The following is a 25,255-nucleotide window of genomic DNA, read 5'->3' as shown; positions in this document are numbered from 1 at the left end:
TATGTGAATGAACAGAGCAGAGGAAAGAGTCTGTGTTTTACATATTTGCCATAGCTATGAAGATGATTACAACCTTAATTGCTTATTGCTCTTGGTTCTAACCTTTGATAAGGTATTCATGGTAGTTTAGGCTTACAGATGAAATTGGATAGTGATCCACTAGAATTATACAGCTATTCCTATTTCTTTATTGAAAGCTTTCAAAAGTTTGTACAAGAAAATTTGAATTTTTTCTTAAACCTATGGGTATGGCTGGTTCACATTTCTGTAAGACTAAGACTTTAGGAACACACAAGACTCATTTATATACTAAGTCATGCAATGATTTTCATAAAGTGAGCCCATCGTATACATTTCATGGACGACTAAAAACTCGCCATGGTTAAGTTCAGACCATAACGGGATAAGATCTGTGACAAAATTGATCGTGTCATTTTGTTTATCCTGACATCACTAAGTTTGAGATCTGGTCAGTTGTCACCTGGCCTAATTTTTAATTTTATATATGAGGAAACTGAGATCCAGAATTTGAATGACTTGCCCCAAATCTCATAGTTAACATGTGACGGAACAGGTTTCAGAATTTAGCCATCTGGGTCCTAATTTGATTCCTGTTTCACTACGTGAGATTTCTTGTTAATCACTTCAAGGTTGACATTGCTCTGGGAATTTTTACCCCAAGAGGCCAAGGAAGTTTACAATGGGTCTGAGGCTTATAATCTCGGCATTTTATTTTATTTATTTATTTTTTAATTTTATGCTGGGGATTGAAATCAGGGGCACTTGATCACTGAATTGCACCTTTTTAAAATTCAATCTTTAACAGGTCTCTGTAAGTTACCCAGGCTGGCCTGGAACTTCGATCCTCCTGCCTCAGCCTCCTGAGTTGCTGGAATTACAGCTGTAATCCCATACCACCACACCCAGTTAATCTCAGTTAATCCTTTTAAATATCATGAGGCAAAGAGTTTCTTGTCCATCAGTGTCTGTTCTTTTCTTCCCTATACAATGCCCAAGATTTTTGCAGGGCATTTGACAACCCAACCAGACTACATTTCCCAGCACCCCTTGCAGCTTGGTGTGGTCACTTGACTGTTCTGGTCAGTAGGATGGGAATGAAAGGGAGTGGTACGATTTCCATGTCAAGTCCTGCTCCCTGCCCATCCCCTTCCTGCTTGTTGGGATGGTGAGACGAGCAGACACCTAGGACTCAAAGACAGAAGTCACATATTGAGGATGGCAGAGTTGCTGTACTAGCTTTTGATGGCCTACCTCTGGACTATTGTATAGTCTTCAAATCCACAAGGATCCCTGTGTTAGTCAGCATCCCATCACTATAACAAATGACTAAAATAATCAGATTATAAAGAGAAAAGGGTTTTTTTGACTCAGTCTTAGAAGTTCCAGTCCATGATGTGTAGGCCATTTTTGGGGGGCTGTGGTGTGGCAGTGCATCATGGTGGGAACGCCTGGAGGACCAAAGCAGCTCACCTCATGACCAGAAAGCAGCAAAAGAGGAAAAGTCCAGGGTCACAGAGTCCCCTTCCAGGGATGCTCCCAGTGACCTAGGGACCTCCTACTAGGCCCTATCTCTCAAAGTTTCACCCCTTCCCAATAGTGCCACCCTGGAGGCCAAGCCTTTAACACACAGGTCTTTGGGAGACATTCAGGAGCTGCACTAGCAGCACCCTGTGCAGCAACTGTGACTGTGCTCTCACGTCACTCTGGGTATCCATCAAGTACTCCTGACTAGAGCGGCAGTAGACTCTCCCCTCTCAGGTCTCCATCGCCATTCAACAGGTCCGTTTTTCTTGGGCTCAGATTTTCAACGTGGCCCCTTGTTTTACATCACCAGAAGGACATCCTGGCCAGGAGTCAGTTGACCAGAAAGAACTCTGACTGGAGAGCTGGGCTGAGAGTTCTAACATGTGCTTGGTTCTAACGTCCAGAACACCTCCACGGGGCCAGGGCTTCTCAGTGATGAAACGGAGATTATATTGCTCATTTATCTAATGGCATATTATGAGTAATTCTTCATAAAAAAAATGGTTGTGAAGCATTTGGCAAATGCAAGTCTTCTACCTCAAATGCTGAACTAATCCAGTGGCTTTCTTGGCACCTTGATTTCTAATGATTCATAGATCGGCTTTTTACTGTAAGAGGCCTGACTTTGGCATGGTCCACCTGAGCTCATGAACTCTGCCTGTCCTGGTCATTAGAATGGAGTAGAAGGATCTTTGCTCTTAGATCCTTGCTTAACAGCGCAATGGTGAAGAATTCAATGGTGCTATGGGGGCGGACAGAGGAGAAGGTCCCTGGCAGACAGTTCTGCTCTTTCCTGCAGAGGTGAGGTGCCACGGATGTGTTCTGACTCCCTTCTTGCGTGACTGATGTCATATTTGCAAAAAAACACCACCAAGTTAGACTCATGCTGTGGGCATTAAGAAGGAAACAAAAAAAGAGTGCCTTGTGAGCAGGGTAATTGCTTGTCAGGTCTACGTCACATACCTCTAATGGCTCATGGCGACAGCAGAACCTTGGCACTAGGTTTGACTTAGGAGCCCGTTGCTTAAGCAGATGACTCTTGACCCTTTTATTTCAGCACTTGGAGGAGTTTGCCAGAAAATGTTCTCTTGTGACATTTCTCTCTGGGAAACCTCTGTTCTTTAAGTTACTTTGGGCCATTAATCCTTCTTCTATCCTAAGCATCTCTGGAAGGAATAGATTTGGAATACCTTCATGACCCCTTTTCCCAGGGAGTGTAAATCTGTTAGCGTGTAGTAACAGTACATGAGAACACTGCCTAACGTACAGCTTGTAGAGAGAAGTACAACAAATGGGAGAACCTGACTATGGCCCTGATGGTCCCACCTGGAACCAATGGACAAATTCAGACGGAATAGGTTTCTGTGGAATTCTAAGGCAGTTGCCTTCTAACGCTATGCACTGGGCTCAGCAGGGCAGTGTGTCTTTGGTGTCCTCTGAGATGGCGGAAGGAAGAAAGGGAGGAAGGAAAGGTGGTAATGATTCGGGGTGGGGATGAGAGGAAAGACCTGGAACTCACACCTTCTCTGTGCTATGACTCTTGCATAATTCAGTTCTCATTTAATTCTTCCAGCAGCCCAGTGTGGTAGGTATTACCCCTTAGGTAGAGGAGGAAGTCAAGGGTGAGAGAGACCAAGCAATGTTCAGTGAGAAGGAGAGAAAAGCCTGAATCTGCTTGTCCCTGACTCTAAGGTCCTTCCTCTGCCATGAGACCATATTGTCTTTCTGGTGAAGGAGGACTGTGCCAGAGGAGGGGAGAGAATCCAGGTAGCAAGGCCAGTTCTCCCAGCCAGATTAAACAGATGCCGGCGGAAATACTGCTTGGAACAAAATCAACTTAAACTTGGGGGTGAGGGTGGTGAGCAGCTATCTTGCCACATCTCTGGAAAAACCAGATGTGAGAGTAAAGCAGAAACGATGCTGGGGTTGGAGAAAGGAGTGAAGCCTGTCAGGCTGGGAAACCCCGGAGGGCCTGGCTGAGTCCTGTCCACAGTAACAAGGGCACGTCTATGAACACACCGTTCATAGACGAGACGAGGCCTGTGGGGGCTGAAGGAGGAGAGGGAATGGATGTGCATCTTCGGCATCCAGAGGACAGGCTCCTCGAGGTCCTGGCCCTTGGTATCTGCACACCTTCTTTCACTTACTCAGTCAAACCTGAATCTAGGTGCTCCTGTGAAAGGACTTTTGGAGAAATAGCTAAGATCTCAATTTAGTTGACTTTCAGGCTATTGGTTATGGGGTGGGGAGGTGCTGCTTCAACCGCACAAGCCCTTCTAAAGCTGGTTGGAGGAGAGGCAGTTGGAGAAGGGCACTCTGATTGCTTTGGAAGGAGCAGATGGTTCTGTGAACCATCTGTGGGACCAAATGATCAGGAGCTGCCCTCGTCCTGGAGAAACTGATGGAAGACCCTGGCTGAGGCGAGAAGGGAGCTGAGACCTCAGCCCTGCAGCCAGCGAGCTGGGAGGAGGACCCGCCCTCCTGGGGACACAGCCCAGCTGCCACCTTGCCTTCAGTCCAGTGAGACCCTTGCAGAGAATCTAGTGCCAGACTTCTGACCCTCAGAAGTCATGAGATCATGAACGGGGTGTCTAAAACCGCCAAGGTATTTATTTACTTATTTTGGTACAAGCGACTGAACCCAGAGGCACTTTACAGCTGCCCCACCCCCTGCTTGTTTTTGAATTTTGGGACAGAGTCTCGTTGAGTTGCTTAGGGCCTCCTTAGGTTGCTGAGGATGATCTTGCACTTACAATCTTCCTGCCTCAGCCTCTGGAGCTGCTGGAATTACAGGTGTGTGGAACCATGCCCAGCCAAGCCACAGAGTTTTTGGTGATTGGTTACATGGCAATAGAAAATGAATGCACAGATATGTGTGTGTGTGTGTGTGTGTGTGTGTGTGTGTGTGTAATTTTAAAAATCTGCATTCAATATGGAGGGTATGGATGCACAAAGAGATCAAATAACTTGCTGAAGTTTATTTGACTCATTAATCATAGAGCTGGGGCGTGCGGGTCTTCCCACCCTGACAGCGGGGCCTGTGCATCCCGGCCTCTGGTCCTGTTGCTCTCGTTACCAGGCAATGCATTGGACTGTGTTTTGATTCAGTGCAAGAGGTGGAAAATCAGGCGAGAATGTTGCAGGGGAAGATGTCAGAAGAGGGGAAGGTGACAGAGTTGGGGCTCCATCTCCCTGGTGTTATTAGTGCCCAGAAACCTGCACAGAGTCTGTTCCAACATTTTGGCCACAGTCTTGGGTCTAACCTACAGTATCTGCTGATGTATGCCCCTACAATATTTAGCCTTTTTTTTAAAATAAAGAATTTATGGTTAATTATTGCATTGTGTGTGTGTGTGTGTGTGTGTGTGTGTGTGTACACCTATGACTACACATCAGATTTTCCAGGGGTTTTCCAGGAAGTGTGTTAGAATTGGGGCTAGTGGTGTAGCTCAGTGGTAGAGTGTGTGCTTGCGTATGTGTGGCCCTGGGTTCAAGTCTCAGTGCTGGAAAAAAAAGAGACCTGTGGCTACCTCCCCGGAGGAAGAGGAGAGCTCGGTGCGTCACGGGCTGCTGGCTCCTGACATCCATTTCCCTTTCTTGGGTGTCACACAGGTCTTAACCTGTGCTCAGGGCTGCCCTGACAGGACCGTTCAGCTCCCTCAGAGTGACTCAGTTGTGGCCCTCTCTGCCCGGCACCTGGCAGCCCTGTTACAGGAGATGTTGTCCTCTCCCCTTTGGGCTCCCCCTTCCTCTGACTGGGATTGGAATGTGGTGTCCACGTGGCTGAGGACAGCATCCTGGAGACAGGAGGAGAGTGGGCTCAGGAGCTGGTGGCCTCTGGACGTCATCAGTCGGCTCAGGGGTGGACTGTTGGGTGAGGAAGAATGCCCTTCCTCTGCTTCCCTCTCTCTGGTCTCAGATCTTCCGTACATCAATCACGCCTCCCTCGTGATGAGCGCCCCTGCTGACTGCAGCACCTGGGAACCGTGAGAGGCCGTCTGGCGTCGCGGCAGGTGCGGGAGCTGCGTAGATGCGACACTGCACCACGTGGATGCAGCTCCTGCAGCTCCCCTGGCTGGTCCTCGGAAGCAGCTGTAGCCTCACTGATGTTGGTCCGGTGGCTCATGGAGCATCCTCTCCTGCAGGTCTTAGGACCCTCCGCTGTCTCAGAGGGGTACTTTGTACCCTGTGCTGGGGTTTCTCCACCTGGTCCCACAGATGGACGTGTCCTATTCCCTCGGTGTCCTCCCCACAGGACTGTGCCCCGGTTCAGGGCGGAGCTGCCTCTCGTCCCACTGGAACGCCAATTGCATAATAAGTCCACAATGCAATGACCGCATGTCCCAGCGGAAGCTGGAGGGCTGTGTGGACGTCCCGGGAGGCTGGAGAGCTGGCCAGGGTTTCTGTGCATTCATTCCTTGTCACGTCTGAAAACTCACTGCTCTGTAGGTCTGATGTTGGCCCAAGAGGGGTTTTGCAATATGGATGTCGGATATAAAATAAGGTTTTATTTGGGAGGACACGTTGAACGCTTAAAATTAAGTGCCCTTTATTCTTTGTACCAGTGGAGCTTTCAATCCCAGTCAAAGGCACAGAACTTTCCACCCTGTTTTATTCTCCTTGTCCATTTCTTTCTACCCCCTTGAAAGCCCCCTATCTCTATTCCATTATTTTCAAGAAGCGATCGTGTAGTAAATCCCATCCCACTGAGTCAAATTTAGGTCATCTTTTATTTGGTCAAAATATAGTCTTACTGGCAAGTGGTATCACTATTATTCAGGAACACACATATTGTTTTACTTACAGCTGCGGAGCATTTTATGTTCTCATATAAATGTTATGCCTGGATTATGGCAGAGGCAAACTGGACTCCATTTATTTGAAAAAATAATGGGAAATCAGGTTCATTCTATCCACCTTCCTGACAGCTTCCCATCCCTCCCAGGGGTCCTTGCACAGGCTGTAGACAGGCTGATTCTCGGGGATAGTTTTCCTGCAGCTCCACGGGAAGCCCTCAGCTGGGGAGGTGATGGGAGGGGCAGAGGGTGCTTTGATCTGTTGGATTCTATGGGGCAAAGATCTCGGAAGGTAGTTAGAAAAACGTTGACACTTTCCTTTGGGCAGGACATTCGGGAAAGGTGGAAGAATTCAGGGCTAGAGGTGGATTTGTGCATCTTTGTCACCCCCATCACCTGCCCTGGGGAGGGACTGCTGTGTCTAGGGGTGTGTCATGGGAGTGTGTGTGCCTACTTAGCCCCATCACCTCTCACTAGCCGGAAGAGAATCTGGCTCTCCAACCCCGGTGGTGACGGCTGTGCCACTTCTCAGATCCTCTGAACATGCCTTGGAGGGTTCCCTCCTATTTCTAGGACGTGTCATCTTGTAACTACACATGTGCACACACACGTCTGCAGATTGCTGCTTTTGCAGGGCTGTGTGCAGGAGCACAATGCTGGAGCTCCTTTCATCGAGGCAGAGCATGCGGGAACCTCATTTTTAAGAGAACCAGCCTCTCGCACCATGAAACACATGCTCTGCACCCAAGAAATTTAAGGTTCAAATCAAAGAAGAAACTATGCTCATTTATGCTCAGATGGCTTCGCTGGAGCCAGTATCTTCTCCAGGGTTTGAAGCGAGGCCAGTAAGACCCCTGCGACCAAGGGAGGAGGGGGCCAGGGAGCGGTAGCTGGGATATACTGGATCTGGATGCCACGTGCGGCCGTGGTATCAGCTAGGTCATTGTGGGTGTCCTTGAAGGGGTTATTGGGGTGCCAGGTCTTCCTGTTGCTCCTGTTTTGCTTCCTGGTCATCACAGTTGAGTGTGGTTGTCCCAGCATGCACTCCTGCCATGATGTATGGTGCCATCACAGGCCCAGAAGCAACAGAGCCAACCAACCATGGACCGAGACCAGGAGTCCAAATAAACCTTCCTCCTTTTAAGTTGTTTTATCTCAGGGTTTTCGTCACAGTCATGCAGAGCTGACTAGCACACCATCGGAGGGTCAGTGACAGGTAATTTTAAATATGGAAACTCAGGCTTTCAGGATTGCCCACACTAATGGTGCAGAGAAAACCAGGGACACAGGTTGACAGGTGAAGCAGCACACCGTGGGCTTGAAGAGTAGACGCTGATGTTAGTCTGCTTGGATTTGAATCCTTGAGCCATTGGTTGTGTGATCTTGGGAGGTTAGTTTACGACCCACGGCCTGGGCTCTATCCCTATCTCATAGGATTGGCATGAGAGTTAAATGAGATACAATATGAATAGGTCCTGGGACAGAATAAACTTCCAAGAATATTAGCTAATAACAATAACATTTCAGAATATTATTATAAGGACATGGTCAGTGTGTACAGTTTCATATAGGCTATAATTTTTAAATCAGCTATTTTCAGAAGTGACTGTCCACATTAATTAGTTTATGTATTTTGAATGCATGTTAATAGGCGTTGTGTTATTGTTTATATGTCATACCTCTAGTGACTTTGCCTTAAATTGTTATAATTCATAGCGTTGTGAAGGAATCATGGAAACGTAACTATGTGCATATCCTAATTTGTGGTAAAACGTAGGTCGTATACGCTAACCTGTTAGTATTTTAAGTGTCCAGTTCATTGGTGCCGACTGTATTCACATTGCTGTGCAGTGGTCTCTAGAATTTTTCCCTTTTGCAAAACTGAAACTGTGCATGCACTGAACAGAGTCCTCATCCCCCTCCCTTCCCCGCCAGCCACCACTGTTGTACTTTGATTCCACGGTTTCCACTCCCCTAGGTACCTCATGGAAGTGAAGTCATGGAATAGTTGTCTTCCTGCGCGTGGATTATTCCACTCAGCGTGGTGGACATCCATCCACGTGGACATCTATCCACGTTGCAGCATGCCATGGGTTTTGTTCTCCTTTAAGGGTGAGTACTGTTCTGCGTATACACATACCACAGTTTCCTTATCGGTCATCCTCTGATGGACACGTGGGCTGCTTCACCTCTGGCTGTCATGAAGAGGGCTGCTGTGAACGCGGAGTGAAGATATTTCTTAGAGCCAGGTGGGGTGGCATGCACCTATAATCCCAGCTATTCCAGAGGCGGAGGCAGGAGGGTCGAAATTTCAAGGTAACTTAGTGAGACCCTGTCTCAAAATGAAGAGCGGAAGGTGCTGGGCATGTGGCTCAGTGTGGAGTGCCCGGTTCTGTCCTGATGGACTTTGTTGCCGTGGCTGCCACCACCACCTGCCTAACGCCAGGTTTCTACCACAAAGATGGAGCCAAGGTGAGAAGGCCGCCAGCCTCCTTTTCCCCCGACTCCTGCTCCCCGCACCCAGTCCTGCTGCTCACTCCTGGTGGGGTAGGAGTCCCTTGCCAGCCGGGGCTGCTTCTCTGATTCTCTCCAGAGTCACCCTTGGCCACCTTTGCTGAGACTCTCCTCCATCTACTGTCTGCCCTCTTCCATAGCTTCACTATTTACCCTTCTAGTGGGACATTGCCCACTCAAGTGGCTTTTATCTGGAAAGAAAAATAAATAACAAGAATACAATCTTCATCATTATTTATTTTCTAGACAGGTTTTTAAAAAAAATTAAATTATTATTATTTATTTATTTTTTTTAACAAGGGACTGAACCCAGGGGCACTTAACCACTGAGCCGCATCCCCTGCCCTTTTTATTTTTTATGCTGAGACAGGGTTTTGCTAGGTTGCTTAGGGCCTCTAAATTGCTGAGGCTGGCTTTGAACTAAATTTACATCTACGTGCACATATGTCTATGTGTATATATGTATGCATATGTATGATTTTGCACAAGTGAACCAGTGTGATCATATCATCATACAGGGATTGCACATTTATTTTATAAAGGAGATACTACTTTTTTCAAATTATATATATATATATATATATATAATATATATATATATATTTTTGGGGGGGGTACTGGGGATGGAACTCAGGGGCACTCGATCACTGAGCCACATCGCCAGCTCTATTTTGTACTTTATTTAGAGACAGGGTCTCACTGAGTTGCTTAGTGCCTCACTTTTGCTGAGGCTGGCTTTGAACTTGCAATCCTCCTGTCTCTACCTCCTGAGCCCCTGGGATTACAGGTGTGCGTGGCTATCACGCCCAGAGCAAATGATATTTTTGCAAATGATAAATGAAGGTGTTTTTATTTCTTCCTGGCCTTTACCTTCTGAGATGGAGCTCTGAAGGGGAGCTACAGGGGAGGAAAGAGCTGGCCTTTTGTTTCTGTTTCTCTGTCTCTCTCCCCACCCCTCCCCTCTGTTCGCAGTACTGGGGTTTGAACTCAGGGCTTCACACATGCTAAGTGAGCAGCACTCCAGTGCGGAGCTACACCTCAACCTGGCTTTTCCTCTGTAGCAAAACATTTGGTCAGGGCAGTGGACTGCCCTCATCGAAGGGACCTCGCTGAAAAGCACATCTGATCCCTTCGCTTGTGACTTTTCAATGGCTGTCTCATCATGGTCCTCAGAGAGACCCCACATCTTACCATAGTTTATAAGAAGCATCTTGACTTGGATCTGCACCCCTCAATACCTCTTGGACTGCATGTTTCTTCTTTTCTTTCTCTTCCTTCTCCGCCTCCTCTTTTCTGCAGTGCTGGGGATCAAACATGCCCAGGTGAACCCTCTGCCACTGAGCCAGATCCTAGCCCTGTGTCACTGTTCTTAAGATTTACTTGTGGGAAAGAGTCTACATCCCCTGCCGGTTGATGTCAAGCTTGGTCACTGGATTGGCCTTGGCCTTGGCCATGAAGTGGGAGCGAGTCGTACTGACTGGAGAATATCATGCTAAGTGAAATAAGTCAATCCCCAAAAAAACCAAAGGATGAATGTTTTCCCTGATAAGTGGATGATGATATATAATGGGTGTGTGTGTGGGGGTGGTGGTGGTGAGAGAAGAAGGGGAGAACTTTAGATTATGTAGAAGGAAATGGGGGGGAGGTGTGGAAAATGGTGGAATGAGACAGGCATCATTACCCTATGTGCATGTATGATTACACGAATGGTGTGAATCTACATCGTGCATGATCACAAAAACGAAATGATGTACCCCATTTGTGTATAGTGAATCAAAATGCAGTCTGTAAAAAATAAATAAATAAATAACAATAAACAAAAGCCAGTATCATTGGCCATCTCTCTCAAGTGACCAGCTGTGTCTCAGTTGGAGGTGGTGCCTCCCACCTGCTGGTTTCTGGAGTGAGTTTGAAACAAGTCACCTCCACTGAGTCTCAGGAATCTGTAACACTAGGGAGACGTCAACCTTTACTGTACTCTACTGAGATTTGGGGGTCATTTGCCACTGTAACCACCCAGTCAGTCCTGATACTTTCTTTTTATTTTTGCCGTGTTGGGCATTGTTGACTGATCCATCTTTGCATCCTTATCTCTTGCAGAGGTGTTCACAGTTTTTCTTTTAATCTACCTACAGGAAGTAAGTAAGTAAGCAAGTAAGAAGGTGAAGGTATTTTGATGTCATGCATTTTACGTCACAAGCTGTGACTCACTTCATGGAAGTGCATATATACAAACACGAGTTACACAGAAGCTCTATGAATAGGTCCTCCGTGTGATGACGCTGGTACTATTAGTGCATTGAAGTGCAAATGCTGCTCAGTACTCACCAAGCTGATCTCGTGACTCATTAATGAGTCACAACTTGGTTTGGAAAACATTGTTCTACTCCAATGCAAAACTTGTGCTTCCTTTTACATTTGTACTCCTAAAAGTTTTCAGGACTCTGCTAGAAGGCACTATGTCAGGAAAACTCTTTTCACTCTTGAAGGGCGGTCTCAGCGGCCCCACAGGTCCCTGTTTTATACTTGACTCTTTTTTCTTTTTCTTTTTAAAGGTTCTGGGAATTGAACCCAAGGCCTCGTGCATTCAAGACAACCTCCCTACCCCTGAGTGCTTTGTTTAATTTTGAGACAGGGTCTTTTGCTAAGTTGCTGAAGCTGGCCGTGAACTTGTGATCCTCCTGCCTCAGCCTCCTGAGTAGCTGGGGTTGCCCGTGAGTACCCTCGCGCCCGCCTTGCGCTCTTGCCTTAGGTGCGCTCCTCCAATGGCCTGCCTGGTACTTGAGGACAAGGACAGTTATGGTCTTCCTGGTGCTTCCGGTTGTGCTTTTCCAGCCTTAATGGGACGCTTTCCATCTAGCATTTGCTCCATAAATATGTGCACCACGAGGGAAGGTATTTTGTTCCCATGGTAATTTAAAACTGTGCCTGCAAGTTCTTTGTCAACCTTTCCTTCAAAAGATGGAGCCTGATTACCCTCCTCCTGAGGGAGGCTGAGGCTTATCGACCTCATCTTGAGATGGGAGTTGTGTTCTGGGACTTCTGGGGCTGCTCATGAAAAGGTCACGGCTCACGTGTGGCTCTCTGCTGGACCACTCCCTCTGGGGGCAGCCAGCAGCCACGTGGTGAGGACCCTCAGGTGACCTTCGGGAGAGGCCCACTGTGAGGAGGAGCTGAGGCCGCCCACCAGCAGGCCCGATGTGGACCCTCTGGCCCTCCAGCCTCAGCCGAAGCTTCCCTGACCTCGGCCCCAGCTGACAGTGCTCTGGAACCCAGGTGCGACCCTGAGCTGGAACTGGCCAGCCCCAGACGAGACCCAGAGAAACTCCGAGGAGATGGCACTGTCTCAAGTCCTTCGGTCGCGGGCTGACTTGTTACACAGCAGCGAATAACCAGTCCACCCCACTTTATGACAATGGGGTTCATACTTGCAGAAATGAAGTAGGCTGCTCTGGACACGCAGTTGATCAGGAGAATTTGAATTTCAAGTGCCCGACGCTCGCATTTCGAGACTCTCTGGTCTTTGACGCTGGTTCTGGGGGACGTCATGGCTGTTCAGTGTGGGAGACCTTCTGGAACAGCTCTCTGCGGCACTGTGACAGCGTGATACTCCGGGGTTCGCATCTTGGGCTGGTTTTTGGGTCCCTTCCTAGCTGCTACCCTCCAAGGAATAATTCAAGAAAAAGAAAAGTTAGAAATTTTGTCCAGTTTAAAAAAAATAATCTTTCTTCTGTGGCCATTTCTCCCTGGCCCCTTGGCTCTCACTTCTCCAGGGTGGTCAGTTGACAGTGAAGTCTCCCTCGCCCTTGGATGGCATGTGCCCATGATTCTTAGAACTGTTAAGCTTCATCTCAGGGCCAGCTAATTCCGTGACAGCTTTCTGTGGCTGAGAACCCTCACCCGCTGGGGCTGAGCCCAGGGCTGCTCGGCCAGGGAGGGCGGTCGCCCTGATCAGCTTTCCACTGGTCTTCCTGGCCCTGTGCCTTGGTCCCCCTACCGGCTCTGCCCTCCCTCAGATGGGGCCTTTCAACCCCCTTGGGCTCCTTCCCGTTCATTTCCTCCTCGGACAGCTGCTTCATGGGCCTCTGTTTCAGACGACGTGGAGAAGCCAGCCTCTTCTCCCAACATCAGTTTGCCCATCTGTAAAACGGACACAGGAATGCGTATTTAGCAAGGCCGTCTGGCGCTCAATGAGGGGACACGGAGGGAAAGCACCCGCTCATTTAGAATTGAGCCTTCCTCCTGGGAAGGCTGCCTCACCCTCCATGCCGGCTCCGTGGATGAGGACAGAGGCCTTTCTCATGCCTCCACCGTGGAGGCGGCTCTGTTTGCCCTGGGGCTACGGTGACTGCGGCTTCTGTGTGGCTGTGGCAGGCGCCCCACCCTAGACCTGCCTTTGGCACTGGGTGGCTGTCTGCCCCCTCCCGAGCCCTCCCACCTCCCACTGTGTCTTCCTGTCCAGATTTCCACTCCCCTTCCCCAGGGCCTGAGCCCCTCGCCATCTGCCCTTACCTGGGCCAGCTGTCTCTAGGTCACCTAATCCTCTTATTACCTGTCCCCAGGTAATCGACAAATGGCTGTGTTTTCCAAGTAACTCGCCGGGCGCCTCCTCCATTTTGGTAGAAGCACCCAACACTGCCGTCTTCACACAGTTCCGGCTGGGGCCTTGGCCTCCTCCACACTCCTGACCCTCGCGCCCCCTCGGGGTGGAAAGGAGGTGACTCTCATCAGCCCCTGGGGGTCCCCTCCTGTGCAAGGGTACAATCTTCAAAGTTCAGATTGATCCCAGCTCTTGATGGTGGAGACAAGAGGTCCCCCAGGGGCCGCCTGAAGGACACTTCTGATCCATTTGGAATTTTATCACTAGTTTGCAAAGTAGCCGGGGACATGTTCCTTTCTTTCCAATTGATTAGAATGACTTATCTGTGACCTGCTAACATTTCAGACTGACTTCAGGAATATATATATATATATATATATATATATATATATATTTTTTTTTTTTTTTCTTTTCCCTTTTTCAGGATACTCCCCATAGGGTTAGAAATTAAGGATAATATCCCAGAGTCCAAAAATCTATTGATCCTCCTTTTCCTCTTCTCCTAAAGTTTGGTCAAGACACTTTCAAGGAAACAAACAAAACAAACTAAATCCCAGGAGTTAATATGGCAATAAAGGAAGTTGACCCTGTCTTGTGTTTTGGCAGGAGTTCACTCAAGTGCTCAAATAACCCAACATCTGCTGCATGGGTTTTGAGGCGGCCAGCAGGTTAGTGAACAAGAAATTGTAACCGGCCTCATGAGGGGGCCTAGCGCCGACCTGACTCCACTCTGACCCCGCTTGCCTTTCTGACTTTCCTACTGAGCCTCTCTCCTCTGTAGTCACCTTGTGCTCCAGGACCAAGAGGCCTAAGGGACAAAGGCTTGGTGACAAGTCGAACTTCCTTCTGTTGTGCTGGACTCAAATCCCCAGCTAGTGCTGGGCAGAGCACACTGATCAGGATCACCTGCTGTGGGAACAAGCGATCCCTCAGGCTGCGTGGACCCCCCTTTCCCCATCCCCCTTTCTACAAAATCTCAGTGTCATTGTGTCATCGTCAGCTCCTGGAAGACAGGGCTAAGGGTGGGGTCCTGTGTCCTCCCTGTGTAGCTACGCTGACTGAAGTTCCTTTCTTGTTTTTCACTGTTACCTGTTCTGTTTGGTTTTTGGGGTGAGTGGCTGGACCTGATTTGTTGGATCCCCAGAATCAGGCCTCCGGCCTAGGGCTCCAGTAACAGAATGAGGACAGGGATGAAGGGTTGTCCTGATCACAGGCAGCTGTGCCTCTGTTTTAGACCAGCTGTTTGATATTAGTGTTGGGGCTCAGAAGATGACACCCCAAAATAAGCCCCTTGAGCTTCAGGCAGAGCACTGGGGAGCAGCGACTGCAGAGGATAGCTTTCCCTGATGTTCCCTTTCTACCTACAGACCAGATCCCCCAAGGAGGAGCACAGTGGCCTTCAGTCCTCCTCCCAAGTTCCTCCTCCAGGGCAGACTAAGCTCCTGAGGAGGAGGAGACAGACACCACACCAAACACCACACCTGGAGCCGGGAGGAACTTCCCCAGTCCTTTCTCCAGGCTCATTCTCCTCCCTAAAAATCACATATTCTCCCTCGAAAATTGCCCATAACTCTCACTTCCTCACCCCCCTGGAGAGGATATTTAAGCCTCAACCATCTGGCTCCTCTTTGAGTTTCATATTCTGTGTGGTTCTCACGTACATGTGCATGTAATAAATTAATGCTTTTCTCCTGTTAGTCTATCTTTTTCTTTCAGCAGACTTAATTATTGAACCTTTAGCGGGTAAGTTAGAACTTTCCATATGGGGCAAGTTAACTGGACTAAGGTTTAAATTCAAGGGTATCCTGAATCCTCTGCCACTGGGCTCTTTAGTAGGAAAGAGCCCATGGGAGCCCATGGTGCTCAGGCAATAGCTGGGTTGCCCTGGTAGTGAAAGTAGACAAACTCCAAAGGGCAGGCAGGACTCTCCTTTGGGCTGTCCAGGCTTTTCTGCCTGTGGACGAGCTGGCTTTATCTGATTAGTCCTGAACCAGGATAAGCAGCTAATTTCAGGCAAGGTTATATGATTCTTTGGGGCAACACTGAACAAAGGCAGCTTTACTGCCTATTTTATAGCCTATGACTTTTAATGGCTCCTGCAGTTGACAGCCTTTCTCCCTGAAGCCAAAGCGAACTTGTTATCCTGCCGTTTATTTTGCATTTAAATAGCACTTTGCATTTCCAAGATGCTTAACAATCATTAATTCCTTCTTCCTGGGCTAGGCCCCACTCTTCTTCTGTTTATTCATTTACTTCCTTATGTTTGGAGCCCGCTGGAACAGACACTTGCCCAAGGTCACACAGACCTGCTGGGAGTGGCAGCTCTGTTCGGGTGGCCACCTGTCCACCACCCGCGCTGTTTTACTTTCACTGCAGCCTGTTACTTCTCACGTCCAGAGCTCTCCAGGTGAGATCAAAGGACTTTGGGGTCTTGGGGAAAGATTCCTCAAAGGAAGTGTCTGCTGGAACTGCTCCGGCTTCCTTTGGGGCAGAAATCTTTGGATTTTGAGCCGCCATGCTGATTCCAGGAGAGTCATGCCAACTGGGTCAGGGCCTCTTTCTCAGGTCACTGGGGATCACTTGGTCATAGTTCAAATCTTAACCCAACCATTTGGGCAAAGTAACTGAATGGGAGAAATTTTCCTCTTCTGTCTTATGAAGAACCTATGTTATAAGAAACCACTCTAGAGCCAGGCACAGTAGCCCATGCCTGTGAGGAACGGGAGGCTGAGGCAGGAGGCTGACCTGGGCAAATTAGGGAGACCCAATCACAAAATTAAAAAAAAATAAATAAAAGGGCTGGGGATGTGGCTCAGTGGTTGAGAGGCTCTGGGTTCCCCAGTGTGGCAAACAAAGCAAAACAAAACAAACACCTCTACTCTACTCTCCGTTCCCCTGCAAACGTCCACCTCTTCTTTCCTCTTCTCTGCAGGTATGTGGTCTTGCTATCTTTCTCTTCCCAGATCCTTGCTCAGGATCAAATGCAGACCCTCCATCCTGAGCCTCCCAGCGCCAGGGATTTGATCTCTACTTACCATCAAATCATTTGCCATCAACATTCAGTTCAGAGGGCAATTCGTAGCTTTAACCATAGGCCACCACCACTAAAAACATTTTAAGTATCTCTGTTGTTACTGCTATTCAGTCTTGGGGAGCAAATTTTTCTTTGCCATATCTTTCTACTTCATTTGAATATGGTCATTTTTTTGGTACATTGAAGAACCTCTTTGTCTCTTCTCTCTCTCTTTCTCTCTCTCTCTCCCTCTCTCTCTCTCTCTCTCTCTCCCTCTCCTCTCTCTCTCTCTCTCTCTCTCTCTCTCTCTCTCTCTCTCTCTCTCTTTTTATATGGGGTATTGAATCCAGAGGTGCTTAACCACTGAGCCACACCCCTAGCCCTTTTTATTTTATTTTATTTAGAGAGACAACGTCAAGCTAAGTTGCATCGGGCCTTGCTAAGTCACTGAGGCTGGCCTCCGAACCATTAATCCTTCTGCCTCGGCCTCCTGAGTCGCTGGGATTACAGGTGTGCGCCACCGTGCCTGGCAAGAATCTTGAGCCTAGGTAAAACACTCAGGTGTCAGAAGATATATGTGCAGAGAAGCAGAGAGATGGGTGTGGCAAAAGTGGGGGTGCGGGTGAAGGTATTTATTGCTCACTCAATCCTGTCCTTTCTCATCAGAGGAAGCCTGCTTGAGGGACTTCCTGCTTCTCCCCCCGCAGCGAGGCTTCCGTGGTCGTTGGGTCTCAGTGGTGGAGGGGTGAGGAGGTCTCCCCTTTGTCCTCTGCTGGTTCTCTAAGTGAGCTGGCCATGGACAGGACCTGGAGAAAAGGCAAAGACACTTCTTTAATGTGTTCATGTGCATGAGAACTGTGTGAAACTCTAAGAAAGGGTCACAGGGTTGAATTCTAAACATTCTTTTTTAAAAAGTTTACTTTTAATTCTTTTTAAAAATTTAATTGGTGCGTGATAATAACGGGGGGTGGTTGATATATATTCTTCCGTGCACACAATATAGCAATATAATTTGGCCACTTTTGATCCCCAGTACCTCCCCTTCCCTTCCTTTGTCCCCCACCTTGGTCTCCTTACTCGATTCCCCTGGCATTTCTCCTATTTTCATGAGATTCTCTCACCCTTTTGTAACCTTTTCCTCTCTAGTTTTCGTATGTGAATGAAAACATGTGACCCTTGACTTTTTAACCTTGGCTAATTGAGCTTAACAGAATGTTTTCAAATTTTAGTCATTTTTCTGCAAATGACCTAACTTCATTCTTCTTTACGGTTGAATAAAACTCCATTGTGTATACACACCAGATTTTCTTTACCCACTCATATGTTGATGGACATCTATGCTGATTCCATGGTTTGGCTATTGTGAATTGAGCTACTACAAACATGGGTGTGCACGTATCACTGTAGTGAGATGACTTTCCTTTTTCAGGGTAAATACCAAGGAGTGGTACAGCTGGGTCATTTGAAGGTTCCATGCCTAGTCTTTTGAGGAACTTCATACTTATTTCCATACGGTTGAACTAATTTCTAGTCCTACCAACAGCGTGGAAGGATTCCTTCTCCCCCTACTTCCTCTCTGGTATTTATTATTGTTTGATTCTTGAAGGCTGCCATTCTAATTGGGTGAGATGAAATCTCAGGGTGGTTTTGATTAGCATTTTCCTGATTGTGAAAAATGTCAAAAATTTTTTCATGTATTTGTTGACTCTTTGTATTTTTTCTTTTGAAAAGAGTCTGTTTAATTCATTTGCCCATTTATTAATGGGATTATTTGTTTTTTGAGTTCTATATGTAGTCTGGATCTGAATCCTCTGTCAGAAGAATAGCTAGCAAAGGTTTTCTCTCATTCTGTATGGAAGCACTTGAAAGAGAATACAAAAAGGGAAAAGAAAACGGAGACAGAGCTCAACCGACCAGCAATGCTTCATTCAGCATTAGGGGTACATGAGGGGAAGATGGTGGTGGGCCACCAGGAGGCTCTGGCCTTCGCAGGTCCGGCCGTGGGCAGAGTTAGTCAGTCCTGGTGGGACTTTTTGGCAGGCAGGGCCAGGCCATGGCAGGAATTTTGGTGGTGGGGTTAATTTAGGGCGGGGCAGGGGGGGAACAGTAAGGGAAGCTCCCTCCCGGGCCTGTGGCTGTCTCAATTCTTGATTGTTTCCTTTGCTGTGCAGAATCTTTCTAATTTGCTGCCACCCCATTTGTTAGCTCTTGGCATTATTTCCTGAGCTTTAGGTGTCCTATGGATGAAGTCGTTGCCTGTGCCTGTATGTTAGGGTGTTGACCCTAAGTGTTCTTTAAGCCGTCACCTGGTTTCTGGTCTAATTCTCAGGTCTTTGATCCATTTTGAGTTGACTTTGGTGCAGGGTGAGGGATAGGGGTCTGGTTTCATTCTTCTGTGTGGATATTCACTCTTCCTAACCCCATTTGTTAAAGAGGCCGACTTTTCTCTGACGCCTGTGTTAAGGACCAGATGACTCTCGGTGTGTGGGTGTGTCTCTGTGCCTTCTACTCTGTACCCGAGGTCTTTGCGTCTATTTTTGTGCCAGTACCACGTAGTTTCCTTATTCTAGCTCTGTAGTGTAATTTGTAGTCAGTTATTATGCAAAAAAGCATTTTTTTTTTTTGACTTAGGGTTGTTTTGACTATTCTAGGTCTTTTATTCTTCCAAATGATTTTTTGGACTATTTTAAGTTTTCCTAGTTCTGTGAAGAATGTCATTGGTATTTGGATGGAGATTGCATTGAATCTCTGTATTTCTTTTGGTAATAGGGCCATTTGAACAGTATCAGTGCTGCCTATCCATGAACGTGGAGTTCTTTCCATCTTCCAGACTCTCATTCAATTTTTCTCTTCAGTTTTCTACAATTTTCATTATAGAGATCTTTCACTTCCTTGGTTATATTTATTCTTAGGTATAAATACTCTTTTTGGACCAGGAGTGTGATGCAGCTCAGTAGTAGGATGCTTGCTTGCTCAGCCTGTGTGAGACCCTATCTTCATCACCAGTACCAAGGGGGGAAAAATAAGCTGGTCTGGCACTTTACCTCTGAAATCCCAACCACAGGGAGGCCGAGGCAGGAGGATCCCAAGCTTGAGGCCAGCTTCAGCAACTTATTGAAACACTGTCTCAAAATAAAAATGAAGAAGTGCTGGGAATGTAGCTCAGTGGCAAAGCAATAGGTTAGCGCATGCAGGGCCCTGGGTTCAATCTCTGGTATTGCAAATAAAACAAAACAAAAATACCTCACCTCTTTCATGGGGGAGAGGCAAATTGTACCAACTTAGAGGCTAGTAAATGATTTTTAGGGAACATGAATGAGTTCAAAGCACAGATGAAGGCCTGGGACAAAGTTCCTCTGGGGGAAGTAGGAAGAAGTCACAGGAAGGCAAGGGGGGCTCTGCAGGAGCCAGGTTGTCTTCCACAGATAAAGACTCCCAGGTCATCTCTCAGGCACCCGGAGGGGACCAGAGGAACCGGCCTGACGGAACTTCAGTCTCTCCCTTCTGCAGCCCTTGATCCTTCCTGGTTCCTCGATGAGATTCCGAGGGAAGGGACTGAAGACAGCCGCATTTCTTTCCGAGGCCACATCCTGTGTCAGATAAGGGCAGGTCAAAGAGCTCTTGGCTCATTTCCTTTAATGCCAAGTGCTCTACAGATCCAGGCCTGACCCTCAGGAGCACCATTGTCTCACTCCAGACCTTCCTGAGGATTTCACGCAGGACAACCAGCTTCTGGTTGGGGTGGGAGACCCTCTGCCTCGGCCAGTCCTGGCCTCTGCCAGCAAACCCATGGGCATGAGTTCCTCGGACGTCCTCAGGAAGGCCCCTGGCTCCTCCTCCCCCAGGCCTGCCTTCCTCCCTCTGGAACCGCCTCGGCCACTTGCTGTGGAGCCAGCGACGGGTTTTCTACTGATGTTGGCGTTTTCCAGAAATGGCCCGGCTCTGGTGAGCAGAGTGTTCGAGGCCCTCTACATGGGGAACTTGGCCTTGTTGCTCTGGTTTTGTGACCTGCTTTTCTCTCTGGAGAGCGGCTTGCTTTAAGCTGCTGGAGAGCAAACTCCAAGGACAAAGGTGAGCTTTCAGAGAGTGACACCGGAATGGTTGGGGAGCAAGACAGGTTGGAGAGATAAATGCCATCCGGGCCTCTCGCGAAAGCGCAGGGACACGGTCACATCACCCCGAGACAGAGGTGAAGCGCGAGGTTATCCTTGCTACAGTACCTTGTGTTTCCATGAGCTCTGGAAAGATTTGAGAATGCCCAAAATCCGGCTTGCAGATTTGCAAGCTCCGTGAGCCGAGGTTAAAGATAACTTCCAGGAAGACAGCGAACTCGGGAAATGCTGGAATGAATAATTCATAAAGTACCAAAGCTGTCCCAAAGCACTGCTCTGAGTCCTGCAGGAGGGGTGCCGAGAGGGACGCAGGAGCTCCCAGCCTCAGACTCTCAAGTCGGTGGCAAGAGAATGTGGTGAAAATTAACTGGAAACGTGGACGAGGCGCAGAGTAACCTTATCCAGAAAGCCCAGGGCCACGCGAAGGTCTAGGGGTGCTCATTCTGATCCAGGGCTGGAAGGATAAATAGAGGACCACCACCTGGGTAAAGGAGGATGTTCCCAGCACAAGAGTCGTCTGTGGTCTTCAGGGGACCCTGAGGCTGACTGTACGATGGAAAGATGGGAGATTAAGCCACAGCGAGAATTCCAGACTTGGTTCCTCTAGGCGAAGGAGCACTGATGTCCAACGGCTCTGCCTCTGTTTCCAGAGCAGCCTGGCCCAGGCCGGAACAGAGCCCACCTCCTCCTGCTGAGGCCCGTCCGGCCTCTGTCGTTGGTGTCACTGAATTTTTCTGCATACGTGTGTACACACCGTTGTATCTTTTTTTTTTTTTTAATTTATTTTTACTGTAAACAAATGGGATACATGTTGTTTCTGTTTGTACATGGAGCAACACCATACCATTTGCATAATCATACATCTACATAGGGTAATGGTGTTTGATTCATTTTGTTATTTTTCCCTTCCCCCCCGCCCCTCCCACCCCTCTTTTCCCTCTATACAGTCCCTCCTTCCTCCATTTGCCCCCCTCCCACCCCCATTATGTGTCATCATCCGCTTATCAGTGAGATCATTCGTCCTTTGGTTTTTTGAGATTGGCTTATCTCACTTAGCATGATATTCTCCAGTTTCATCCATTTGCCTGCAAATGCCATAATTTTATTATTCTTTATAGCTGAGTAATATTCCATTGTGTATATATATACCACAGTTTCTTTATCCATTCATCAACTGAAGGACACCTAGGTTGGTTCCACAATCTGGCTATTGTGAATTGAGCAGCTGTGAACATTGTCGTGGCTGTATCTCTGTAGTATGCTGATTTTAAGTCCTTTGGGTATAGGCCGAGGAGTGGGATAGCTGAGTCAAATGGTGGGTCCATTCCAAGTTTTCTAAGGAATCTCCACACTGCTTTCCAGAGTGGCTGCACTAATTTGCAGCCCCACCAGGAATGTATAAGTGTACCTTTTCCCCCACATCCTCTCCAACACCTATTGTTGCTTGTATTCTTGATAATCGCCATTCTAATTGGGGTGAGATGGAATCTTAGACACCTGTTGTATCTTCATGGCAAGGGCTGGTTGAGGACTTTGAGACTCTCCTCTTTGCTGGGACATTCCACTAATTCTTAGCATCATATGACAGTGAAGCAAATTACAGAATTTATAGAAATTAAGCTGCATGTTAGAAAGCAAAGAATGCAGCCTTATTTGGAAACAGGGTCCTTGTGGATTTAATTAATTAAATTAAAATGATGCTATATATTCGATTCTACACACACACACACACACACACACACACACACACATATATATATATATATTTTTTTTTTTTTTTCTTTTTGTACTGGGGATTGAACCCAGGGCTGCTTTACCTCTGGACTACATTCTCAGTCTTTTTAATTTACTTGTTTTTTATTTAGTCAGATTCTCGCCAAGTTGCCTAAGGCCTTGTTGCTAAGTTGCTAAGACTGACCTTGAACTCCTGATCCTCTTGTGTAGGCCTCCCGAGTCACTGGGTAAATTCTATAATGATTTTAAAAATCCAAAAGGCAAGGATGTGGAGAAACTTGAATTTTCATTCATTGCTGGAGAGAATGTAAAACAGTACAGCCACTGTGAAAAACAGTTGGTTAGTTCCTAAAAAGTCAAACACAGAATTACATCAACATAGAACTCAGTCACTCTACTCCTGGGTGGATAGACCAAAGAATAGAAAATGGACTTTGAAAACGATTTCTGGGTGCGTTGTGCTTATGTGTCCTAGTGAGGTTCACCGTGAATGGAGCATAATTTGATCAATTTCATTCCCCAGCCCTCCTGCTCTACCTGTTCCCAGTGCCCCCAAGCAGGAATTTAAATAGGTCTTTGTACAACAATATTCTTTTTTTTTTTTTGGTACTGGGAATTGAACCCAGGGTGCTTAACCACTGAGTCACATCCCCAGACCTTTTTATTTTTTATTTTGAGAAAGTGTCTTGCTCAGTTGCTCAGGGCCTCACTAAGTTGCTAAGGTTGGCTTTGAACTTGTGATCCTCCTGTCTCAGTCTCCCAAGCTACTGGGATTACAGGCATGCACCACCACACCCAGCAGTACAACAATATTCTTAACAACATCATTTGCGATAGTTGAAAGGTGGAAGCAACCCCAGTTTCCAGATGAATAGGTGAACAAATTGTCCATATCTGGAAAATGGAATATTATTCTGCAATGAAAAGGAATGGAATTCCCATGCAGGTCATAACTTGGATAAACCTTGAAAACATGATGCTGAATGAGAAAATCAGATACAAAGAGAAATATGAGTCCACTCATATGAAGCACCTAGAATAGGCAAATTTTTAGATAAAGAAAGTAAAATAGAGGCTACTAGGGCTGTGGAGAAAGGGCAAAGGGGAGGCATTGCTTAATGGGTACAGAGTTTCTGTTTGGGGTGATGAAATGTTCTGGAAATACTGGTGCGACAGTCTCACAGCATTAAGAACGTGACTGATGCCACAGAATTGTTCATCCTAAAACGCTCAGAGAGGCGGGACTTTTTATGCATATTTGACTACATTAAAAAAGTGGGGGCATACTGAATTTGGGAGGGACTTAACTTCAATCAAGGGGTGTCTTTACATCACTGGAAGCCTGGTGTGCTGGCCGAGGCAGAAGGATGGCCAGCTCAAGGCCAGCCTGGGCACCTTAGTGAGACCCTGTCTCAAAACAAAAATTAAAAGGGCTGGGGATGCAGTGGGCGGTAGAGCGCTTGCCTCGCAGGGGTGAAGCCCTGGGTTTGATCTCAGTTCTGCAAACAGACGCATGAATAAACAAGACCCTAACAGCGAAAAGCAAAGTGCCAGAACAAACCTGGAGGGTGCTTCCCACAGGCGGAGACAGGAGCGAGGCACCTGCCGGCTGAGGATGCGCTCATCCCAGCAGCTGCCAGAAGCCAGGGCGCAGGCAGGGGACAGAGGCACCCTCGCAGCTGCCAAAACAGCCAACACCTAGAGTTTGCGCTCAGCGACCAGCACTGTGCTAAGCGTCACAGCGTCGCGGGAAGCCAGCGTAGACAACCTGGGTTTCAGTCCTTGCTCTGCCACTTGTGTTCGTGAATGTGAGTTACGACCTCTGATCTGTGAAACGCAGGGGATGATCCAGACCTCTCGGCAGGATTAGGAAGATCAGATGATCAGCTCCTTCCATCGGCTTGGTCCCTAGTGATGGCTCCATCAACCAAAGTTATTAATGAGACCGTAAGGGTGACTTAGCACGGGGACGCGAGGAGTGACTTAGCAGATGCTGGCTTGGCCAGCCTGTTGAGTTTGCAAATTGAAAGGGTTTACTTAAAAGAAAGTGTACTTTCCCATTCTCATCACAGAAAAAAATATGTGGGGGAAACGTGGTGTTTGAGCTGGCGTCATGAAAGGGTATGAAAATCCAGTGATCGCTGCAGCTCCGGGGTCTTCCTTCTCACCCGCTCCCATCTCGAAGCACCTACACCTACCCAGCCCCGTCCCTGTCATGCGCAGGAGAAGAGCCGCTTTCTTACAAGGGTGCTGTCCCTGCTGAGGGGCCGGGCAGGTACCTCCTCTGCCCCGGTGTGAGCTGGCCGCCCGGGCGTTCCACACAGATGGCAGATTCTGCAGAAAGAGCCGCAAAGCCAGGATTGCTGCCTCTAAGGCTGAAGAGGGAGGCCTGCGATTTCACTTAAAGGTAAATGGGAAAAAATAATTTTTTGAAAAGCAGTCCAACACCCTTGATGTGCAATGGGATTAAGGCGGGAGGAGAGTGGGAGGGTCGGGGGTGCAGTGGGCCTCTGCTCAGATCAGCATCATCGCCACCAACACGTCTATCGCCATCGGCGCTAGGTGGCCACCTCTTACAGGTGTGCGCTGGACTGGTTCCACGTGTGTGCTCCCTGATGCCTTCAGCCATGTGCAGAGATGAACTTGCAGGTATGATCAGGCTGAGTTATAGTCTCACTAGTCCCTTTTACTATTGGACTTTATGATTACAAAGTTTTTTTTTTTTTAAGTACTGGGGTTTGAACCCAGGGGGGCTTGGTCACCGAGCCACATCTACAGCCCCTTTTTTCACTTTGGACAGGTTCTTGCTAAGTTTCTTGGGGCCTTGCTAAGTTGCTGAGGCTGACTTTGAACTCTCGATCCTCCTGTCTCAGCCTCCCGAGCGCTGGGATTGCAGGCACCAGCCACCACGCCTGGCTGTAAGGGGGTTCGACTCAGGTCA

Source organism: Sciurus carolinensis, chromosome 7, assembly GCF_902686445.1.
Source record: "Sciurus carolinensis chromosome 7, mSciCar1.2, whole genome shotgun sequence".
NCBI lineage: Eukaryota > Metazoa > Chordata > Mammalia > Rodentia > Sciuridae > Sciurus > Sciurus carolinensis.
This window is presented reverse-complemented; position numbering follows the sequence as displayed.